Raw genomic sequence first — 15,804 nt, forward strand, 5'->3', positions numbered from 1 at the left:
AATAAAGATAAATTTTAAAAAAAGAATGAATGAATGAAAAAAATGAAACAATGAACCTGGCCAGTTGCTAAGTGGTTAGAGCATTGGCCTGTGGATGGAAGGGTTGTAGGTTTGATTCCTGATCAAAAGCAAATATCTGAGTTGCAGGTTTGATCCCAACTTCTTGTCAGGGTGCATGTGGGAGGCAACCAATCCATGTGTTTCTCTCACATCAATGTTTCTATCTCCCTCCCTTCCCCACAACCTTACATTCTCTCTAAAAAAAAAAAAAAAAAATCAATGGAAAAAAAAAATCCTCTGGTGAGAATTAACAACAATAAAAAAAGGAAAAATAAAACAATGGCAAATGTCTCCATAATTATGGAGATTCAAATAAACTAACATTAGTTAAAAACCGAATAATTAGAACCAAGACAAAATGCTAATCAAGATAATAAGGTATTAACAAATGGATAAGCAAATCGATTAATGGAATAGAATATAGAGGCTAGAAAGAAACCCATACTTCTGCAGTGAAATAATTTTTGACAAGGGAGCAAAGTAATTCAAGGATGAAAAAATATTTTCAAATTGATGATAGAATTATTGGGTATTCATAGAGAAAATGAACTGCAACTCCTATCTCACACCATACACAAAAGTTAATTTATGATGAAACATAGATCTAAACATAGAGCTAATATTATACCACTTCTAGAAGTAAACACAGAACATCTTCACAACCTTAGGGGTAGGCAAATATTTCATTGAGGGGTCATAGAGTGGACTAATCATAAAGCGGGAAAATGATAAATTGGACTCCATCAAAATAAGAAAAAATCTTCAGCTCATAGAGGGACATGATTATGTCAATCAACCAAAAAGCCTCAGACTGGGAGAAACTATTCACAACACTTATATGTGATCCTCCTCCAGATACTGTCCTGTTACTTATTCACTCTGTGGACAAGCTCCTTGAAAGAATGTTTACTGTTGCCTACTCCTCGCATTGTCCTTCAACCCTCTACATCAAGCATGTCAGACTTGTGGCCTGCAAGCTGCATGTGGTCCATGACGAATATTTTTGCAGCCCAGCCAATATAACCGTATATAAGAAAGGTTTGAATAAAAATTTCATAACTTAATTTTTACAATATCCTGTTAGACATAATTATTAATAACGAACTACAACGTTTGCTAATGACTGATTACTATAATCGTGTTGCATTCATTTCTCTTACACACCTTATGCACAGGTGCACCATTTCTATCCACTAATACAAGCAGCGAATATTTTAGCAGCCGATGGCCACGTCATTAGTTTTGGACTGACTTGTTTGGTGTGCGCAACAGGAAATATTTCGCTTTCAGAGAACAAAAAATATGTTTATTTGCGTTACATTATTAATGTGTGCAGTAATTCAGTGTCTGGTAAGTTAATGTCCAAGAAAAATATTAATTTTTATTAAAATGTTCTATTATTTTATGTTAATGATTACTCATTTATTTCAGACCTTTGTATTCAGCATGTCTCTATTGAAATAAACCTATGTTTCTATAAAAATTAAAGCTTTTGTTTTGTTGAGGCCCACATAATTTTAAACCTTGTATATTTGGCCTGTGTTAGCCTTTGAGTTTGACGTGCTTGCTCTACATTATAATTTATGCCGCTATCCTGTCATCTTTTCCAGGGTCACCTTGTTATGAAATTCACAGAACAACGCATTTTCACCCACTGGAACTGAATGGGTTAGCCATAGATGTTTGCTAAAAGAGGTCAACCTCAGTTTGCATTCCTAATTCCTATTCTTCCACTTACCAGCAAATCATCTTGAGAAAATTATTCAAGATATAAAATGTCTCTGAGTTTTTTTGGTTATAATCGTAAAATAGAGGTTCATATCTTGAGGGGATTAAATAATATGATAGCCTGGTCTCTGGTGGATAGCTTACAAATGTTAGTTCTAGCAGTTTAACCATCACACCCAATGGGGTAAGCCAACTCCAGCCTCCAGAGAGATTATGAAATGTAAGCTACTACAGAGACAGGCTATATTCCTATAACTGGCCCCTCCCATGTAGGAAAATGTCTGGAGACATTAGGAAAATCAAAGCAATGGAGATTAACCACATATAACTTATCTGATGAAGTACAATGAAGAGTCAAATTGGACATGATATGATTTAACAGGAATACTTGAAGTGATTCCTGCAAGTTATCTCAACATGAAGTTTGATTTCTTCCAGAAACATTTCTTTCTATCTTTTTTAAATCCTCACCTTGAGGACATGCTTTTATTGATTTTAGAGAGAGAGAAAAGGAGAGGGAGAGAAAGAGAAACATTGATGTGACACTGAAACATAGATCAGTTGCCTCCTGCACACGCCTCAATGGTATCAAAACCACAACCTGGGTGTGTGCCCTAATTGGGAATCGAACCTGCGACCTTTTGGTGTATAGGATAATGTTCCAACCAACTGAGCCACACCAGAAACATTCTGTTCTTCACTGCTATGTGCAAAGTCCTATCCAAGCTGTGATAGATGTGGACAAAGGAATTAACCAGACATGGGTGCTGGTTTAGTAGGAAGTTTAGTCAAAGAACTTTGGTCTAACTCCTGGTTTTACCATTTATTAGCTATGTGATCTTAGGCAAATCTTAACCTCTGAAACTCAGTTCTTAAATTGTAAATTGGAGATATTATTAATAAATGCTTTCCTTAATCCTCTCTAATAAAATGGTAATATGCAAATTAACCATCACTCCGCTACATAAGCCACACCCACCAGCCAAGCCAAGCCCACCAGCCAATCAGGGCGAGTATGCAAATTAACCCAAACCAAGATGGCTACAGCCACAGAGAGCAAGGTTTCCCAGGTAACAGAGGAAGCCAAGCTTTCCATAGCTGTTGCAGGCCTAAGCCTCCACTCAAGCTACAAAGTTTCAATTATAGAAGGTAAACAAATTCAAACAAATGGCGGCAGAATGGAGCTTGAGAGAGCAGGCCAGGGTTGCCGGTGGCAACAGGGGAAGCAAAGCTTTCCGCACACCCTGGCCGGGCTCACCCGCTTAAGGCTACAAAGTTTCAATTGTAGAAGGTGAATTAACTGCCACAGAAATGGCTGCCGCCCCGCCCCAGAGGGAGCAGCAGGCTTGGCTCCGCTCCAGGCTACAAAGTTTCAATTGTAGAAGGAAAATAAATCCCAGATACCAGGGCCTCCCCTTGGGTTGCCAGGGGGCTTGGCCGGCCTGCAAACCACCACAGGCCCCTCGCTCAGGCCGCCCCACACCCCAAGGGAACCCCCACCTGATCGGGGACACCCTTCAGGGCAAACCAGCTGGCCCCCACCCGTGCACCAGGCCTCTATCTTATCTAATAAAAGAGTACTATGCAGATTGACCATAACTGCAACACACCATATAGCTGCCCCCATGTGGTCAAAGATCCTGCCCCCATGTGGACACAAGATGGCCACTACAAGATGGCCAGCAGGGGAGGGCAGTTGGGAGGCACCCGGTCTGCAAGGGAGGGCAGTTGAGAGGGACCAGGCTTGCAAGGGAGGGCAGTTGGAGGTGATCAACCCTGCAGGAGAGGGCAGTTAGGGGTGACCAGGCCGGCAGAGGAGGGCAGTTGGAGGTGATCAACCCTGCAGGAGAGGGCAGTTAGGGGTGACCAGGCTGGCAGAGGAGGGAGGTAGGGGGCAAACAGGCTGGCAGGGGAGCAGTTAAGCATCAACCAAGCTGGCAGCGGAGTGGTTAGGGGGTGATCAGGCTGGCAGGCAGAAGCGGTTAGGGGCAATCAGGAAGGCAGGCAGGCAAGCAGTTGGGAGCCAGCAGTCCTGGATTGTGAGATGGATGTCCGACTGCCCGTTTAGGCCCGATCCCACCAGGATCGGGCCTAAATGGGCAGTCGAACATCCCTCCAGGAGTCCCAGATTGGAGAGGGTACAGGCTGGGCTGAGGGACAACCCCCCGCCATGCACGAATTTCGTGCACCGGGCTTCTAGTTTGAATAATAAGGGAGACAATATATGACAGAGTCTCATTATAAACCTTGAAGTGTTACAGATATGTAACAATTATTATTTATGCCCTGCTCTTCAAAAATGTAGAAACTAGTAAGGGAGCTAAGACATGTCACAAAATGTAGAGAATACTGGCCACTGGGTGAGGGAGTCTGGAGGAGCTGGAGCATGCCAGTGCCCTTTCTTAACTTGGGTCCTGCTCATTTGAGTAAAGGCATTTCTTTTGTTTTGCATTTTGCTTCGTGTTTTTCCTTGGTCTGTCTCCCTTCCCTTTTTCCTGCTTCACGTTCATATCTTTGTCTTTTCTCTGGCTGTCCTGCCAAGAAAGCAAACAAACCTCGAAGCCATGTGGTCATTCCACCTAATCCCATGTTTCCAACCTTTCCAAACACAAATCTTCTTTCTGGCTCTGACTTTGGAAATCAGCCACTACAGGGATGTTGGCCTGTGATTAAAGCCGGAAGAGAAAAAGTGAGGGCTTTTCTCTAACAGAGATTCTTGTTATAGAAATCCAAGCCTAAGTGTCTGTGACCAGGTTTTTACTCTGCTACATTGTCATCTGTCCCAACACACCTGGAAAAAGTGTGGACGTGAAACTCTTTAAGAATTAGCCATCAGAGAAGATATGTTCAGTTCAGCTCTCTTTGAATGTCATGGGGTTTGTGAATATAATAAATATAATTTGCTAAGGCTTGGAGTGCTTGATTAATGAAACGAGGTTTCTTCATTCTATATCTCATTTACAATTTAATTTACAATGTCCCATTTTTGCTTAATATTTTATTAAGAGATAATATTTTATTATAAGGGATTTTTAAAATTAATATGCACTCATAATAGATTTTCTGCATTCTTTAAGGTAGTTTTGAATCCGGCGGCCATCCTATTTTTCCCATGGTGACATAACTCTGATATTACAATGAAAGTAAGTGAGAATGCAGGATTTTACATTAAATTGTTACATTGACTGTTTCATAGGTATAGCTAGTTCAGAAATCAAGGTAACCCTGAATGTGTACTTAATAGAACTGTATAAATACATTAACCTTAACATTATGTTCACTAGTAAGCCCCAATTTGTATTTACAAATAGGAAACCAAATGCATCCATAGGAGAGATGCTATCCTCACTGCATCATCTTTCCTTACTTGAGTCTGTGGCATAGATCCAGTCCAGGGAGGAATGTCTGAACAAGGCAAGCTAGGATTTTAGGCTTTTTTTTTCTTTTGAAAAAAAAGGGTTTGGTCAAGATTAGACTTTTTGTCCGTGTGACCTGTGTAGTCATACAGGTCCCAGTAGATTTCTTGAAGATTGCCATGAAGAATAATAAAAACTCCATCCCAGCCAGTGTGGCTCAGTGGTTGAGCATTGATCTATGAACCAGGAGGTCATGGTTTGATTCCTGGTCAGGGCGCGTGCCCAGGTTGTTGGCTTGATCCCCAGTGTGGGGTGTGCAGGAAGCAGCCAATCAATGATTCTTTCTCACAACTGATGTTTTTATCTCTCTCCCTCTCCCTTCCTCTCTGAAATCAATACAAATATATATTTAAAAAAGAATGATAAAAACTCCAAACACAGAGTTCTGGACTTGCCCAGCTATAGTCAAAGAAGTTCTGATTTTATTTCCTATCCTTTAAATTTTATCTTAACATATTGAGGTTCTTAAAATCATTTGAAAAAAGTTGTATTGTTATAAAGAACAGGTTGACCTTGGTTTATCTTGTGATCCATAACAGGGAATTATTAGCTAAATATCTTGAAAAGCCCACCTGCCTCATAACATCTAGAGACACAAGGTAAAATATAAGAATGCATTTTAAAGGTTTGGCTATATTTACAACAAAGCAAAGGAAATCCTTAGTGGCCAAAAACGATGAGAAAAATAACTATCTACAATTATATACCCAGGAAAACTATCTTTCCAAAATGAAGATAAAACAAAACCATTTTCAGACAAAGTAGGAGTTTACCAACAAAAGACTGGAATATCCCCAGAACATGCACAATTCACTGATCACTCAGTCATTGGAAAAGTTATATTTATATTATATATTTATATTTTACCCCCCTGTAGCTCCCTCCTTTCTGGTACTCCTCCTCACCCACCCTACCCCCATCCCTACCTTTATTTTCAAGTCACTCTGCTAGTCCAGAACTCTGCCATCTGACACTTCAATTCAACAAGTCTGTGACTAGCCCTGTCTCCTGTAGACCAGGGAGGAGTGCTCTGAGACAAATAGCCACAAAACTGCATATACTACCATATATAATTCCTACCTTTCAAGGGCCAACTTCCCCCAGTTGATACATTAGTTTGTTCTACAGGGCTATCAAATGTGTTTTTAAAATATTTTGTCCAGATTTAAAAATTGCTACTTGTAGGAAACCTAGTCCAACCAAGTTATTCTACTATTATCAAAAGCTATAATGTGGACATTTAATTTTGAATCTGTTAGGTATGTCATGTTTATTAAATATGTGTGTGGAAACACTAAGGAATATACAATCAGGAGTTCAGGGTAGAAATCTGGTTTGAAGTCATAAATTTGATAGTCATTAGCATATAGATGATAGCATTAGGCTGGAAGAGATCACCGAAGGAGTGAGTATAGACAAAGAGAAGTAATGCAAGTACTAAGAGTTGGGGCTCTCCAAAGTTTAGAGAACTCCACAGAGGAGACTGAGGTGGAGTAGCAAATGAGAGAAAAGAAAAACCATGAGGTTGCAGAATCTTGGAATCCAGGTGGAAAAAGTTTTGCCAAAAGAAGTGATCATTTGTGTCAAATTCTGCTGGTATGACAAGTAAGACGGGAACAGAAATTGATGATTGGATTTAGCAATTGAGGACCATGGTAGAAGCAGTTTTAGTTGAGTGCTGAGGATAAACATCTAGACTGAATCATAAAACAGTTGCCTCCCTCACAGGATTACTGTAAGGATTTAAATGACAAATCACAAATGACATTAATATATAAAGAGCTCATAAAATTAATAAGGAAGTGGGAAATTATTGTTTAGTGAATACAAAGTTTAGTTTGGGATGACGCAAGAGTTCTGGAGCTGGATAGCAGTGATGTTTGCATAACAATGTCAAAGATCTTAATGCCACTGGATTACACACTTAAAGTACTTAAAATGGTAAATTTTATGTTATGTATATTTTACCACAATACAAAAATAACAAAAAATGGTCATGCATTATAAAAATGAGCAAAACAAGAACATACAGAAAAATAAATGCAACATAAAAGTTTATTAAACATAAAAGTTCCAACTAATAATTAAATTAGTGAACTAATTTTAAAAATGCAAATTAAAATTAATAAATGGCATTTTCACCCATCAGATTGGCCATGTTGAAATTTTTTGATAATATATTGTGCTGCTAAAGGCTGGAGGAACAGTACTTTCATTCATTATTAGTGGCATGTAAAGGATACAATGCTTTCAAAGAGCAATTTGTTGATATCTATCAAAACTAAAAGGCATATATCATTTGATCTAGTAATTCCATGTTTATATACATATATACATATATACATATACACATATATATACATATGTACATATGTATATATACTAGAGGCCTGGTGCACAGATTCGTGCACATTGAAAGGAAATTAGTTAGAAGGTGGCCAGAGGGGCAGGACTGGGTGAGATGGGCCGGACATACCCTGAAGCCAACATCCCGTGGTCCCTCCCCAGCCGGCCGCACCTGGGGCAGCGCCGGGGCTCGAAGGGTGTCTGCAGAGTGAGCAGGATCCCTCAGGCAGGTGGGGTCCCTCGGCCAGGCCTGTGGGGATCAGGCTGAAACTGGTAGTCTGACATCCCCTGAGGGGTCCTGGAGTGTGAGTGTGCACTCTGCAAAGTTGCTGTTGCTCAGCAGCTCCTGCATTGAGTGTCTGCCCCCTGGTGGTCAGTGCACGTCATACCTACTCGGCGGTCAGCCGGTCACTTAGCTTCATATATATATATATATATATATATATATATATATATATATATATATATATAATTTATATGTAAGACTTAACAATGAGTTTACTGGTTCACTCCTGCTTCTTGCATCTCCTGTCTTTCTCTTGGAGTCTATAGTAACGTCTGGTATTCTTTCCAGCAGCCCAGTGTCCAATTTCTCTCCCTCTATTTTGGAAATTTCCTACCTCATAATCTAGACCCTAATCCACCTGCCGCTACTGGAAAGTAACAGATTTTCTTTTCCAGGCTGCCCTGTAAACAGGGGCTCGGTCTGTCAGGCAGACACTCTCAGCCCAAGGACAGAAAACAACTGTCTTGATGATGGGAGTGGCAGCAATGGCAGCAACATCTGGTCTTCAGAGGCATGAGAAGCAATTGTTCCAGTGGGAGTGTCCACTCCACATGTGTTTAAGATGTTACCATGTTTATGTGTTCATAACTTGTGCCCACAGTCCACTGCACTGCTGTGGAGAATTTCCACTGTATGACAAGGATACAGTTATTTTTCCATTTCACTGCTTAGGCACATTTGGGCTGTTTCCAGTATTTTTTGTTTGTTTTGTTTTGTTTTAATTACAAGAAGAATGCTATTCACAATACTCTTAAAAACTTTTTCTGGTGTGTGTGTTCTCTCTTGGACACTAAATATCCATACCATATCCCAAAAAATTAAATCAGAATTATCTAAGAATTCTGATTTCTGTGGTCATAAGACTTATCAAAATTAGATCATCCATATCAAGTAAATATCTAACATTAATATTATCTTTATTATTTGAATCACAGGTTAATCAACTGAAATCTAGTCCCAACACCATCACTGCCTTCGCAGTAGAGAGGAAACAGGGACCCTGCATCCATTTTAGCAAAAGTACTAACATCTCCTCTTTGGAAGACCTGCGAGGCTTCCAGTGTGGCCTCATCTTTTCCAGTGACCCACTCTGGAGACAACCTAATGCCCTCGCTCACTCAAGAGTTACTACACCACTGTGAGCTGCCTCTGCTCAGGGTCAGGGGCATTTGGACAGGACATAATTAATGTTTTAGCACAAAAAGAGATCCCAGTAGTTGAATGTTTTGAATCATCATCTGATCATCTGGATAGTTGAAGACCTCTCTCTCTCTCTCTCTCTCTCTCTCTCTCTCTCTCTCTCTCGCTCTTCTCTCTCTCTCTCTCTCTCTCTCTCTCTCTCTCTCTCTCTCTCTCTCTCTCTCTCTCTCTCTCTTCTCCCTCTCCTCATAAATGATGCCATCTATGCAGATGCCTCCTACAGATCAGGCATGCACTCCCCGAGAGCATTCTGAAAAAAACTGATGCTTTGGGCTCATTTGCATTTCCAATAGAAGAGGGGCCACATGTTCCCTAAGCTGAATCCTAGTACAAGTTGGGCTTGGAAAAGTGCTTCAGGCAATAGTATTTTTTCAATTCTGTATTGGGAAAAACCTAAAATGTACTTAGACAAACACTCTGAGCCCTGAGGCACTCAAAGCAAAATGTAATCCATATGTTTCTGAATCATTTCACTCACCTCAAAGGCTCTTCAGAGTGGGTCCCACTGCTAAGAAGTCTTCAAACTGTTCAACTTTTCTCTTTCTCCAAGATAAGAAGGACTCATTCACTGAACCTATTTCCCAAAAGCCAGGAACATTATGCCTCAGCATTCAGAACTCCTATTTCTAGAGTCCGGCATGCTACTGAATATATCCTGCATCTTCAAAAATCTGTCCTTTTCTTTAAAAAGAAGCACCATAGCATCTTCATAAAACTGCAAAAAAAAAAAAAAAAAAACGGGGGGGGGGGGAGAAAGGGTTATGCTAAGCAATAGCTTTATTTTAAAGACCCAGAGGTTCTTAGCGTTTGAAGGGAGTTGATTTCCTACTCATTTTATATGATATTGATTCCACTTAATATTTTTCTCTAATATGCAATATTATTAGAGAATATTATTTCCCTTTCCTCCTTCCCTCCCCTCCCTCCTTTTTCTTCCTGTGACACAAAAATATGGAAATTACACATCCCAAGCAGAAAATATCTGGTGTATTGTTATGACATGTTACAGATGATCTGATCTTCTGCCTCTCCCCTCCCCCCTTTAATTGGAAAATGTAGTCTTTGTATGTATAAAGAGTAAAGAATAAAGGTATTTATAGAACAGAACAGATCCTCCAAAGATTTTGGCTGTCCAGAGAATAAAAAGAAATATCAAAGGGGTAGTCAGGAAGGCCCAGGATGGGATATTAGTTTAAGCAGGAATCTGGCAAATATATTTAGAGGATCCAAACTCTGTGAGTGAGATCGCTGAGTGCTAATCTCAGGGCAGAAACTGTTTGCCTTCTGACTCATTTTATATAATCTGCTATTCATATTATATTTAAAAATACTCTTTACATTTGTCATTTCGTTTAATAAAGAATAGCCAGGAGAGAGTGTTCAACTGTCTACTTTTACATCTGCATACACAATCAGTAGGAACATTTTGATTAAACTGACTAGTCATTTCACACTGAGTCGATTTAGTCAAATAACTAGTTAATTCCATCCGCCTGTCTGAGTGTTTTTTCCAAAACTGAATTGAATTTCAACTAAATTCAAGTCTGTCAAGTTCATCGAACTAGTTATAAGCTTAAGTAAAATAATGATTCTGGTGAGCACTGTCCTTGAGTGTTTTCGAATTGACAAAATTTATATTACTGGCTTGGATCTTCCAGTTACTCAGGTCTAATCGTTTTCCATTCCACCTAGTGCCATTATGACATGTGGTAAATGAAGTGCAATTTTCCCCAGTAGCTTATAAAAAAAAGAAGAAAAAAGGCTAAAAATAACTTTTACTTCACCTGCAAAACTTTGCTACCCACATTTTCCCTTATGAAGAGGAAACTAGTCAATAAAGAATGGGACAAAAAAAGCCCTGGAGAGGAAAAACTCGAAGAGAAAGCCTGCAGATCGTCTTTTAAATCGAAGCCCCAACCCTGTTCTGGAGCAACCCGTTTCCGGTCTCAGTCATTTCTGGGAAAGCAGCTTTGGGAAGAGAGCATCTACTTACTCAGCTCCATTCTCTATCTTGAAAGAGTGTGTGGCACTTATGTAATGCTTCCAATGATGTGGAACAATAAATGTCTAGAGACATACTGTTTTCTGCATCATATTCTCTTATTATATAAAACATGCATATTTTGTTGACTACTCCAGATAAATAGGGTTATTTAAAAATGGTTTGCCATATTCCTGAAAAATTACTACACTTACAAAAATAAGTTTGTAGGTTGTTAATTGTCAGTTTAATAGAATGGCACTCTTTCGGCTCAATGTTAGTTTAGCGGAATGGCCAAATATGGGGTCTGACTAAATTTAACATCATTTCCTCATATAGTGTCCAATCCCTTTCTATCCTCCTCCCTTCCCACTGCATTTTAACTTACAGCAAAATGTTTCAATGCCTTATGGAGGAGCTCAAGGCATTGGTGTACCCATCTGGCCCTGTCTCCCACGGCAAGACTATACCTCAACCGCTCTGGTGGGTTCTCTGTTCTGGGTATAAACACATCTCTCACCCGAGCCTTTGCTATAGTTCTCCTTGGTGTGTTCTCTCCTTCCTCTTCCCATTACTCATTTGACTTTTACCCACCCTGGTCATGTTCCCCTTCACCAAGATGAAAGCTTTTTCTTATCTTTTAGGTCCACAAACTTCTCCCTTCCCTGAAATGATACATTACTTACTGCTTGTGCCCCTCATCTGGTAATGATGTGCTACCCATTATTGCTAGATACGTTCGCTCAAATTTTCATGCATCTCCCTCCAACTAGATTGTAAATTCACTGGGGGAAGCATCCATGTCATACGTTTTGGATAAACAGCTGGGAACAAACTCCTGTATTTATTATCCTTATCATCATCGTCACTGAGGTATTATTAATGATGAATTACATTTGGATGATGATATACTATTAGTAGAACCATTTGAAAACAAGAGTTTCACTCATTTTCATGATCACGTTTGAAAAAGTTCTGACAACAATATCTGCATTTCATGAAGGAGGAAGCGAAGGCTTAAAAATCTGTGATTTACCCAACTTCATATAGTAAATGTCAGACCTAGGGTTGGAAGCTTTACTTTTTTTTTTTTTTGAGGGGGGGGGGTGGGCATGGGAGAGGGTGAAAATAAAGAAAAAGAAAAATTCATTTGACTCCAAGATGAATTTGTCAAAAGAAGCTATTTAAAACTTACTGAATAGAGATGTACAAGTCTTCCTACTGTCATTCTCTAGCATGTGCTCTACATTACCAAAGCATTCACACACATGACGGCATTTGGTCCTCATAAAGTTCCTGAGGAATGGATATTATTACCTCCTTTGTACAGATGAGGCTCACACATGTAAGTAATTTGCCAAAGTCACACTGCAGAAAGCAGTAGCCCAGAGTATCTAACCTTAGCCTGATTCCAAAACACATGATTTCTACTTCATCATGCTGTCTCTAGAACCCTAGGACAAAAGGAAAAGGTGGAAAAGTATTATAATAAATTGTGCATAAAACCTAGTCAGATGCTCCTACAATGCAAAGTAGGTCCATACTCTACCTCACTTAAAGATTCATTGATTTTGTTTAATAGTATGTCTTACTCAATTCCAATATGCTTGTTATATACTATCTATCCTCTAAAAAGGATATAAAATTCTGCACCAGCTATAATGAAGTATAAAGTAGATTGTGATAAGCTAAAAATGCCAACTGTAAACCCTACAGAAACCAATCAAATACAAATATAAAAAAGGTATAGGTAGTGAAAGCAATGTGGAATTATTAAACAACTCACTTCATCCAAAAGAAACTAAGAAAGGAAATAAGGAACAAAGAACAGATGGGATAAGTAGGAAAGGACTAGCAAGATGGTAGATTTAAACCTGAACATATTAATAATTTTATTAAATGTCAATGCTCTAAAGACCGATTAAATGTGGTCTAAAGAAATCTACTTTAAATATAAACCTATATTATAGTCAACAAACCTAACAAAGAAAAGACTTGTCAGCTGTCTACTGTTGAACCATAGGAACAGATATTGATTTTTCTTCCAGGGCAACAAGAATTAAATAGGTCTATTTCATCTTTTAATTTAAAAATTTTTTTGAATAACAAAATGATAACTATTCATTGGAAAAAACATTGAATATATTCATAAGCACAACAAAGAAATTAAAATTACCCAATATCATGCCATCCATAAAGAACTACTTATGATATTTCAAATATTTTTCATTATCAACATTGAGCATATATGATTTACAAAAATTGGATCAAAATTTTTTTCACTTTAAGATACATTGTGAATCTTTTCATGTCAATGCATCTTTTTAAATAGTGTAATTACTATTATGTGGGATGCTGTAACCTATCCCAATAATAATTACGTATAGCTCATGTATGTACCAGGTACTGTACTAAGAGCTTTGCATTATTAATTTGTTCACCCTTCATCACTGTGTAACTATCTGAGTAACATTATTAATTGCCATGATAACATCCTATATAATAAAAGGCTAATATGCAAATTATCCCCATGGGCAGGAGTTTGACCGAATAGGAGTTAGATGTGCACTGACCACCAGGGGGCGATGCAGAACAAGGTGGGCGCTGGTGATGTGGCACCAGCAGTGGGAGGCAGTGGAAGTGCTGCAGACCCTGATGGGCCCCAAGGAGAGCAGGACCACGGTGGGATGGTGGAAGAGGTAAGCAGGCTGTGCCAGGCCAAAGCAGGTAGGAGTGGGGGCCCGATCACCCCTGCTGGTTGCCCCACAGACCGGCCCTGATTGCCAGCCAGGCCTACGGACCCTACCCGTGCATGAATTTCATGCATTGGGACTCTAATTCTTATATATTGCCAACAGGCCAACTTGTTGTACTTTACAGCAAATACTAAATCTTTCTTTGGCATCAGCTTGGCATTATGCTACTCCTCCTACCTCTAAACTGCTGTACCTTTCTATTTCTAGTGAGCATGCTCATCCAATACAACGTTCCCCCTGTTGAATGTATCCATGATAGTATGTTCCTCAATTGCAATAAAAATAGAATGCTACACATTGATCTGATTTGGGGGGCACTCTGGTGAAAGTTTGAAGCACTTCAATACTGTACTGTAGAATATCTTAATCCCCTACTTTATGTCCCTAAGGTTTTTGGTATTTTGAGCAGTGCTGTGACAAGCATCCTTGTGGGCATATAAGTAAATTGTGTCAAGATCATGCTGTGCCTGAGCCATGATCCAGATGTTCTCACTTTTTCTCAAGACCTGAACCAAGTACCAAGATACTTACTTAGGGTTGAGTATGAAAATAAGTCTTGCTTGGTAGTGTGCTGGAGCCAGCTCATGCCAGTTTGGAAGAACTGAATGTATCTCTTTTCAACTCAGCATTCAGTTATATCACATGGAAATCAGCCATGGGGGTAGTAATTACACCGCAGAAGTCAGCAAACACTGATCCTTCTCCTGCAGTGCCTGTAGTTACACATTTACCAGCCCCTCCCTGGCCTTATTGATGAGTTAATACAGGTACCTTGCATGGAGCACCACACGGTGACTCAGTTGGCATAATTCCTAATCAATATAGTGCTGTCTACCAGCCAAGCAGTCTGCAACACAGCAGGGCTGAATATATAGTGTGGCCCAAGGTCACACAGCCTGTGAGTGGTGGAGCTGGAATTCTAACCCCAGGTGTTTTCTGTTTCCAAGGCTCAAGTTCTTCTGCTCTGCCTGGCACTTCTGTAGAGGGCAGGTTCCACCACAGACAGACTGCCAGGCTTTATTTCCTGACCAGCTACTGTGGCAAGTCACCTACCTTCTCTATCCCTAACTTTTCTCATCTGTTAAAAAAGAATAAGAATAACACCTATTTCATTGTGATACTATGAGGATTAAATGAAGTAAAGAATCCAAGGATCTCAGCACAATGCATGGCACATAGTAAGTACTCAAAACACATTAATCATTATTAACATGTATTTTTAAAGCACATAATGTGATAAAAGGTAGTAACCTTTTTCTAACATTTATCTGTCTTTTATCTCATAGTATCCTTTTAAGGTGAAAAATGTTTGAAAGTTCTGTTTTCTAAAAAAGCCTTAACATTTAATTGAGCACAGAAATTCCTTTTTTTAAATATTTTATTGATTTTTTACAGAGAGGAAGAGAGAGGGATAGAGAGTTAGAAACATCGATGAGAGAGAAACATCGATCAGCTGCCTCCCGCACACCCCCCACTGGGGATGTGCCCGCAACCAAGGCACATGCCCTTGACCGGAATCGAACCTGGGACCCCTGAGTTCGCAGGCCGACGCTCTATCCACTGAGCCAAACCGGTTTCGGCGAAATTCCTTTTTTTAAATAGCTGATACATATTTCAGTATATAAGTTATAGTTCCATTACAGAAGAACTTTTTACCTGTTTATTTAGTTCATCAAGTTCCCTTAGAAGCATTAAGTAATTTCTCTGAAACTTCAGATATCTGGAGAACTGATTTCATTTTGAAAAATTACTATTTCTTGACCTGAATAACTTAATTTTGGCTAGTCATTAGAAATCTGGTCACTGCCACCTTGGACAAACATAGTCCCTTTGGATTTCTCTTTATGAGGAGGAGTGTGCTTTGGACATAATGTTCTTATCATTTGAAGGAACATTTCTTGATAAATGGAAATATTAGCCTTCAGCAGAGACTTTACCAAATTTATTGAAAATGAATTTAATATTCTCTCTCAATTACTCTGTCAATTGATGATACTGAACAAGTTTTAGGTTCATGATTATTTATAAAAC

This window comes from Cnephaeus nilssonii (genome assembly GCF_951640355.1).
Source record: "Cnephaeus nilssonii genome assembly, chromosome: 4".
Lineage (NCBI taxonomy): Eukaryota > Metazoa > Chordata > Mammalia > Chiroptera > Vespertilionidae > Cnephaeus > Cnephaeus nilssonii.